This window comes from Cibotium barometz, chromosome 26 (assembly GCF_041138505.1).
Source record: "Cibotium barometz isolate CiBa-2024 chromosome 26, ASM4113850v1, whole genome shotgun sequence".
Lineage (NCBI taxonomy): Eukaryota > Viridiplantae > Streptophyta > Polypodiopsida > Cyatheales > Cibotiaceae > Cibotium > Cibotium barometz.
Genome location: NC_141071.1, coordinates 36,701,674 through 36,710,163, shown reverse-complemented (window position 1 = coordinate 36,710,163; position 8,490 = coordinate 36,701,674).

The following is an 8,490-nucleotide window of genomic DNA, read 5'->3' as shown; positions in this document are numbered from 1 at the left end:
CTTCAGACTCCTCAACTAAAACTTCCTATTCTTACATTGTGCGAATAAGTGCTAGCATATGACAAAAACTCTTCTTGCCTCAAGAGCCAAAAACTCTAGAATGATAGGCTTCTGAGACAAAACTTTCAAGCCTTCTCCATTGCTTTGAAATTTCTATGGCTACATTGTTGCCCATAGGACTTTTGGATTTTAAGGGTAAATTGCGGTACTTCCATCTGAAGACCCAATTACCAATTTACGAATTTCAGTTTGAATATCAAATTGTATGAATTTATCACACAATTACAACCTTTTAGTGCTTCTTGATAAATTTTTGACATATTTGGCTTCTCAGTTGATCCTCATTAACCAAATAGCTCTGATACCAACTGTAAGATCCCTGTTCCCACCGTGCAAAAATTTCAGGGGTGCTAGCAGCAGAAGTAACACTTCTTGTGCGGGGCAGGGTCCCACACTTGGGGCCTTGCCCACGGATATCCGGACAAGAGACTAATCCATCGGTTTTTCCAAAACCAAACCCGAAAAAACTTCCTTTGCCCGGAAAGCACAGGCGATTCCACCAGGATAACTTTTCCCTAACGTAATCAAAAGCCTTAACTTAGTGAGCTCATCTGACCGAACCCGTAAGTCCCATAGTCAGATCAAGGAAAAAGACTGTACTTGGATCATAGAGACCAACGCTTTTTTCCTCATTGAGAGGCACAGCCGTTGATTCTTTTCCATAGAATAACTTTTGTCCAAGATTTACTTCATCTATCGAACTAAACAGAAATTGAGTCTCGATTTACGGATCCATCAGTCCAGCCTAACCCCATCCAGCAGTCCCATGGGTTAGCCAACCGCGCAACCACTGTAGTGATGGGATCCAATTAGGAATTTGGTTAGCCACGGAAAAGAGTTCCCAGGCCCCCTAGCCGGATTTTCAAGCAAATTTAACTCCAGTCACACCACTTACACACCCAATATGAAATTGCCTTTTTCCTAGATTCAAATGTATTTAATTCAGTCATTTAATGAAATCATAGTGTTACTGATCATAAACTTCCAAGTATCTGGTTGAATCTTAATTTCCAATCATTCCTTCATCGGAGTATCTATGGCATCATTGGCAACCAGAACGCTCACCACCTGTTCACTCAGGGGCCTTTTCTATAGTTCCTAGCTCATAGTACCTGGCAGATAATCACTTATAAAAATCAATATGGAATCCTCGTTGAAGATCAGCAAGATCAACCAATAGATCCATATAAGAGAGCTATGGACTCATCAATTGAGGACCAGCAAGGTCAATCAACCATATCCATACTCGGTTTCAGAAAACAACTCTTACTCCTTATTCCAATATCTTCCACGACGCACGTGTGGGTATCTTCGGTGACCCAGAGCCCGAGCACCGTATGGTCAGCACCCTCTAGGATCCTTCACAGGTCACCTAGCGCTTCACTCATAGGCCGTTTCCTTGGTCCCTCATCCACCGTACCGGAAGCTCACCATTTAAATCGAACCGAGGCTGGTCAAGACCTCGGCCGACCTCGGCCGACCTTGCTATGCGAGACGTCCTCCATTGACTCTCCGTCAGCAGTTGTAACTTTATGAGTTAGGTCTCCACGACCTTAATCACAAGACGGTCAAAATGCTTCCCCAGCATTCTTGACATAAAACAATCATTTACAAATAGGTCACAAATACAGTTTCTATATTGAATTCTCGTCTTTCCACATTATCCCTCATCAGTCCACATTACTTATTCCACATTCCATTCATATGTGTACTCATTCTCATCCAATCACATCATTTTCCATCTCATTCTCATCCAATCACATCATTTTCTATCTCATCATCTCAGATTCATTCACATCACATATCATATATTCACATCCCAATTCACATGTCATCACATCACATGTCATCCATTCAATCTCATCCATTCACTCATATTGACGACACATCGTTTCACATACACATTCGCATTCATTATTCTACATACACATCCACATTCGTACATCCACATCATACATCCAATTCCACATCCGCATTCATACATACACATCCATATCCACATCCATACATCCACATCCACATTCATACATCCATATCCACATCCACATCCACATCCATACATCCATTTCCACATCCACATCCACATGCATACATCCATTTCCACATCCACATTCATACATCCACATCCACATTCCATATCTACATCTATATATCCACATCCATACCCACATCCATACATCCACATTCACATTCACATCCATACATCCATATCCACATTCCACATTCCACATTCATACATCCATATCCACATTCCACATTCATACATCCACATCCACATTCACATTCATACATCCATTTTCACATCCTCATTCATATATCCACATCCACATACATACTTCCATACATCCACATCCATACATCACATCCACATCCACATCCACGTCCACATCCACATCCATACATCCACATCTACGTCCATTTTCACATCCACATTCATACATCCATTTTCACATCCTCATTCATACATCCACATCCACATACATACATCCATACATCCACATCCACATCCATACATCCACATCCACATCCATCCATACATCCACATCCACATCCATCCATACATCCAAATCCACATCCACATTCACATCCATACATCTATATCCAGATTCCACATCTACATCCATACCCACATCCATTTACATCTATCTGATTCCTATCACATCTTATCACATCTATTTATAGAATGTAGAAGAATTCTAATTTTTTGATATAAAGATTCTTTACGCATCTAATTAGGCATAAAGACAACTTTAGTAGGAATAACACTTTTATAAAAATCCTTTTATGCATCTATTTAGGCATAAGTTAAATTTTAAGGAAAATAACACTTTCGAATTAAAAATAAACCTTTTATGCATTTTACTATGCATAAATTCCATTTAAATGAGAATAACACTTTCAAAATAAAAATAAATCTTTTATGCATTTTACTATGCATAAAATCAATATTGAAAAGAAAAACTCTTTTGAATTAAAAATAAAATTCTTTGTGCATCTTTCTATGCATAAAATCAAAATTGATGAAAATAACTCTTTTGAATTAAAAATAAAATTCTTTATGCATCTTTCTATGCATAAAATCAAAATTGATAAGAATAACTCTTTTGGAATAAAAATAAAATTCTTTATGCATCTATTTATGCATAAAAATAAAATTGATGAAAAAAACTCTTTTGAAATAAAAATAAAATTTTGTATGCATCTATTTATGCATAAAATCAAAATTGATGAAAATAACTCTTTTGAATTAAAAATAAAATTCTTTATGCATCCTTCTATGCATAAAATCAAAATTGATAAGAATAACTCTTTTGGAATAAAAATAAAATTCTTTATGCATCTTTTTATGCATATAATCAAAATTGATGAAAATAACTCTTTTGAAATAAAAATAAAATTCTTTATGCATTTTTTTACGCATAAAATCAAAATTGATGAAAATAACTCTTTTGAATTAAAAATAAAATTCTTTATGCATCTATTTATGCATAAAATCAAAATTGATGAGAATAACTCTTTTGAATTAAAAAAATTCTTTATGCATGTATTTATGCATAAAATCCAAATTGATGAAAATAACTCTTTTGAATTAAAAAAATTCTTTATGCATGTATTTATGCATAAAATCCAAATTGATGAAAATAACTCTTTTGAATTAAAAATAAAATTCTTTATGCATCTTTCTATGCATAAAATCAAAATTGATAAGAATAACTCTTTTGGAATAAAAATAAAATTCTTTATGCATCTATTTATGCATAAAATCAAAATTGATGAGAATAACACTTTTGGATTAAAATAAATTCTTTATGCATCTTTCAATGCATAAATCCAATTTAGTAGGAATTACACTTTTAGAATAAAAGAATTTCTCTTATGCATCTAATTTATGCATAAAATCCATTTATGATGAAAATCACACTTTTAATATAAAAAAATATCTTTTATGCATACAAATCATTTATGATGAAAATCACTCTTTTAATATAAAAGAATTTCTTTTATGCATCTATTTATGCATAAAAATCATTTATGATGAAAATCACACTTTTAATATAAAAAAATATCTTTTATGCATATAAATCATTTATGAATGAAAATCACTCTTTTAATATAAAAGAATTTCTTTTATGCATAAAAATCATTTATGATGAAAATCACACTTTTAATATAAAAAATATCTTTTACGCATATGTTTATGCATACAAATTATTTATGATGAAAATCACTCTTTTAATATAAAAGAATTTCTTTTATGCATTTATTTACGCATAAAAATCATTTATGATGAAAATCACACTTTTATAATCAAAATAACAATTTCAATATACTTCCTTCTATGCATGGAATTTAATTCTAAAGAAAGTAACACTTTTTTAATAAAATATTTTTAGTATGCATTTTCTTATACCTAGGATGAAAATTAACACTTTAAGAATACATATACGATGGGAATTACTCTTTTTGAAAAAAAAATTAAAACTTATTTTTTACAATTTTAAAAAATTTCGCCATAACCTCCTTTGTATGGCTGATCATTTTTTAATTTTTAATTCTCTAAAATTAATTGGAAGTTCACCAAGAGTATTTAAATCATTCTAATGTAAACATTTTCTACTTATTAAAGCGAAACATTATGAAAAACTTGATTTTATCCATTAATCATTCATCTAGGATAAAGAATGGTTGGATTTACTAAAGAAGAGAGGGAAATGCCTTTTTTCAATGAGGCATAACTTAAAAATCATAAAAACCATAAAATGAAATAGAAAAGAGAAGAATCTCCAACTTACAAGGAGAGTTTGAGAGCTTTCCTTTGGCTTGATGGTTTGAGGGATCTACTCTTGTTTGAAATAAGAGTGGCCACCAATCTTTAGAAGAGGGAAGGTCAAAAACTAATGAATTATGAGTAAATTCACATCTCTCAATTTGGACAAGAATCGAAGGAATTAAAGCACTTTTACTACTGGTTTTTAGTACTGGTTTTTCTCAAAACAGAGAAGGGGATTTGATATTTTTGGTATGTACGCACCTTGGTTGGTGTTGATATATGCAACATTGAGCTTGTTTAGGTGTCAATGCAAGTTATCCACACTTGATTTAACCACTACATTACAATTTGAAGCCTTGGAAGGCGCACCAAAACAGGATACTGTGGACTGTGTATGCCAGTTTAATTTGAATGCGATCAGTTTGATTTTCTACATCAATAGTGAAGTTCGTTGAGTACTTTGGAGTATCTGAAACACTTATTAGAGTGTGGTTGAGCTAAGGAAGGATCATTTATAGAATTGGACGTGTGCGGAAGGTGCATTTGCATTAAGCAAATATGTCAGACAACCCAGTACAGATTGTGGGTGAGAAGTTGGATAGAAAGAACTTCCAAGCATGGAAGTACAGGATTAAAAGCTTTTTGAAAGGAAAAGGGTTTTGGAACCTTGTTACAGGTGCGGAGCTAGAGCTGGAACTACCCCGAGACAACCTACACAACAACAGGTTGTAGCTCATAAACAGCGGTCAGAGAGAGCATACAAAGTTTTGCATTACTTGTCTATATGTATCTCGGATGCTATACTCATACATATACATGATGCTGAGAATCCCAAGGATGCATGGGATTCTTTGGTAAAGCTGTTTGATACCCAGATACTAGTGCTCAAACATAAGTCTTAGTTGAGACAACAGATTCATAATGCGAAGCAGAAAGGAAGGAGTATTCATGACTCTGTACAAGAGATAAAGAAGTATGCAGATGCATTGGCAACTATCAATGCCCCCATGCTTGATGATGATTTGGTAGACATTGCCTTGCGTGGTCTTGGCAAGGAGTACAAATCTTTTGATACATCTATTTCTATTCGGAGTATAGGTTTACCAGATTTTGATGAGTTGGTTTCACTCTTGCTTGTTGAGGAAATCAAACTCAGTGACTCTTTTCATGATGCATCTACTAGCTATGATGATAATGGCAGAAATCGGGCTTTCTATTCATAAAGGGGATTTAGAGGTAGGGGGAGATTTGCATCACGAGGCCGTGGTAATGGGCGTGGATGGCAGGATAGGTCAGCACAACAGAATTTTCAGCCTACATATGGTGCTAGAGGTGGTCGTGGGGATATACACAACAGAGAGGCAAAGGTAATCCTCATGGAAGAGGACGTTGGCAAGGCCAACAAACATCTATGCAAAATGTGGAATGCCATTACTGTGGGAAGTTTGGTCATATGGCACGTGATTGTTACTGCAAACAAAATGATTTGAGAGGGGGTAGAGCACAACATGGTGGACATTATGCACAACATGGTGGAAATTATGCAAATGGTGGAAATTTTGCATCAAGTAGTAATGATGGCAGCGCAAATCACTTTTTTGCCATGAAACATGTCGTGGGATCTATGATGACAAATGGTGGAAATTTTGCATCAAGTAGTAATGATGGCAGTGTAAATCACTTTTTTGCCATGAAACATGTCGTGGGATCTATGATGACAAATGGTGATAGTGATGACACTTTGGTATATGGACTCTAGAGCATCAAACCATATGACTTGTCATGGCGAATGGTTTGAACATATGAAGCCAATGGATGTGAAAAGCTATGTGGAGACAGGTGATGATTCCCAACATACTATCACTCATATTGGAAGCATACCATTGGTGATGCACAATGGTGAAACAAAGTCTATGGGCAGATGTCTTGTATGTGAAGCCAATGGATGTGAAAAGCTATGTGGAGACAGGTGATGATTCCCAACATGCTATCACTCATGTTGGAAGCATACCATTGGTGATGCACAATGGTGAAACAAAGTCTATGGCAGATGTCTTGTATGTGCCTTCTATTACAAAAAGTTTGGCCTCAGTTGGTCAAATGGTTGAACAAGGTTTATAGGTTCGTTTCAATGAGCATGGTTGCTCTATTGAGGATTTCAAAAATGGATGTAGAGTCATTTTGCCAAAGGCAAGAAAGAAGGCAGGTTATTTAAGTTGGATGCAAGGATTCCTGAGTTGAAATCGGCCATGTTCTCTAAAAGTTGAAATGTGGTACAGGACATTGACATGTGGCATAAAAGGATTGGACATGTCATACAAAGGTTAAAGAACATGCAAGCAAGAGGCATTGTTAGTGGGCTGCCTAGATTCAAGTATGATGGGAATATGCATGTCTGTGATGCTTGCCAGTTTGGAAAGCAAGCAAGGTTGCCATTTCCTAAAGAAGGCAACATGAGTAGCAGGCCACTTGAGATAGTTCATAGTGATGTATGGGGTCTTGCACAAAACCCATCTATTAAAGGCAGCTTGTATTATGTGACATTCATTGATGATTTCAACAAAATGACTTGGATTTACTTTCTCAGAGAGAAAAGTGAAGTGTTGGGAAAGTTTATGGACTTCAAAGATTTTGTAGAGAAGCAATATGGCTCTTGGATAAAATGTTTGAGAGGACAGATGGAGGTGGTGAGATGGAGGTGGTGAATACACCTCACATGCTTTTGAGAATTTCTTGAGAAAGCATAGCATAAGAAGGTAGTTAACTTGCAGGTACACACCTCAGAAAAATGGTGTTGCTGAGAGGAAAAATAGAGTCATTTGTGATGTGGCCAGGGCAATGCTCAATGAAAAGAGCATGCCATACTATTATTGGGAAGAAGCGTGTGCCACACCGGTGTATGTACTTAATAAGACACCCACATCAGCCATACATGGAAGTACACCAGAGATGCATCTTACAGGTTTTAGGCCAGACATTGGACACCTAAAAGTGTTTGGTAGCATAGCTTATGTGCATGTGCCAGATGAGAGAAGGAGGAAGTTGGATCCTAAGGCAGAAAAGTGTGTTTTTGTTGGGTATGCGCATAGGATCGCAAGGCATATAAATGTTACAATCCACAAACTAGGCAAGTGGTTATCTCACAAGATGTGGTGTTTAATGAACTTGCTGGTTGGTACAAGGCAAAGGATGAGGGTGTCATTGATTCCATTGATGCTGATGTGCATGTGAACTTGCCACAAGCAAGTTCTATTTCTATGTCTGGGCTAGCAGAGTCTGAGAGTAGAACTATACATCCATGGTCAGGATGCTTGAGACATGAGAGTGTGAGCACTGGGAGTAGTGTTGTGGATAAAGGGAAAAAGAAGGTTGAAGGAATTGGCATTACAGGTTATGAGACGTCAAGTTCAGAAAGTTTGGATGAGGAACTTGGCATACCAGTTTTACGCACATCAGGTGCAAGGCAGGATAGATATGTGCCTCCACATGCTAGAGTGACAGGTGTTCAGAGTGATCCGCATGCATTGTGGAGATCCCAAAGGGTCAGGTATCCCGTTGTTGACAGGTTGACATATCGTGACTTTGCTATGCATTACGCATATATGACCTCTTTGGTGAAGTATGTGGAACCTACATGCTATACAGAAGCTATTGGGAAG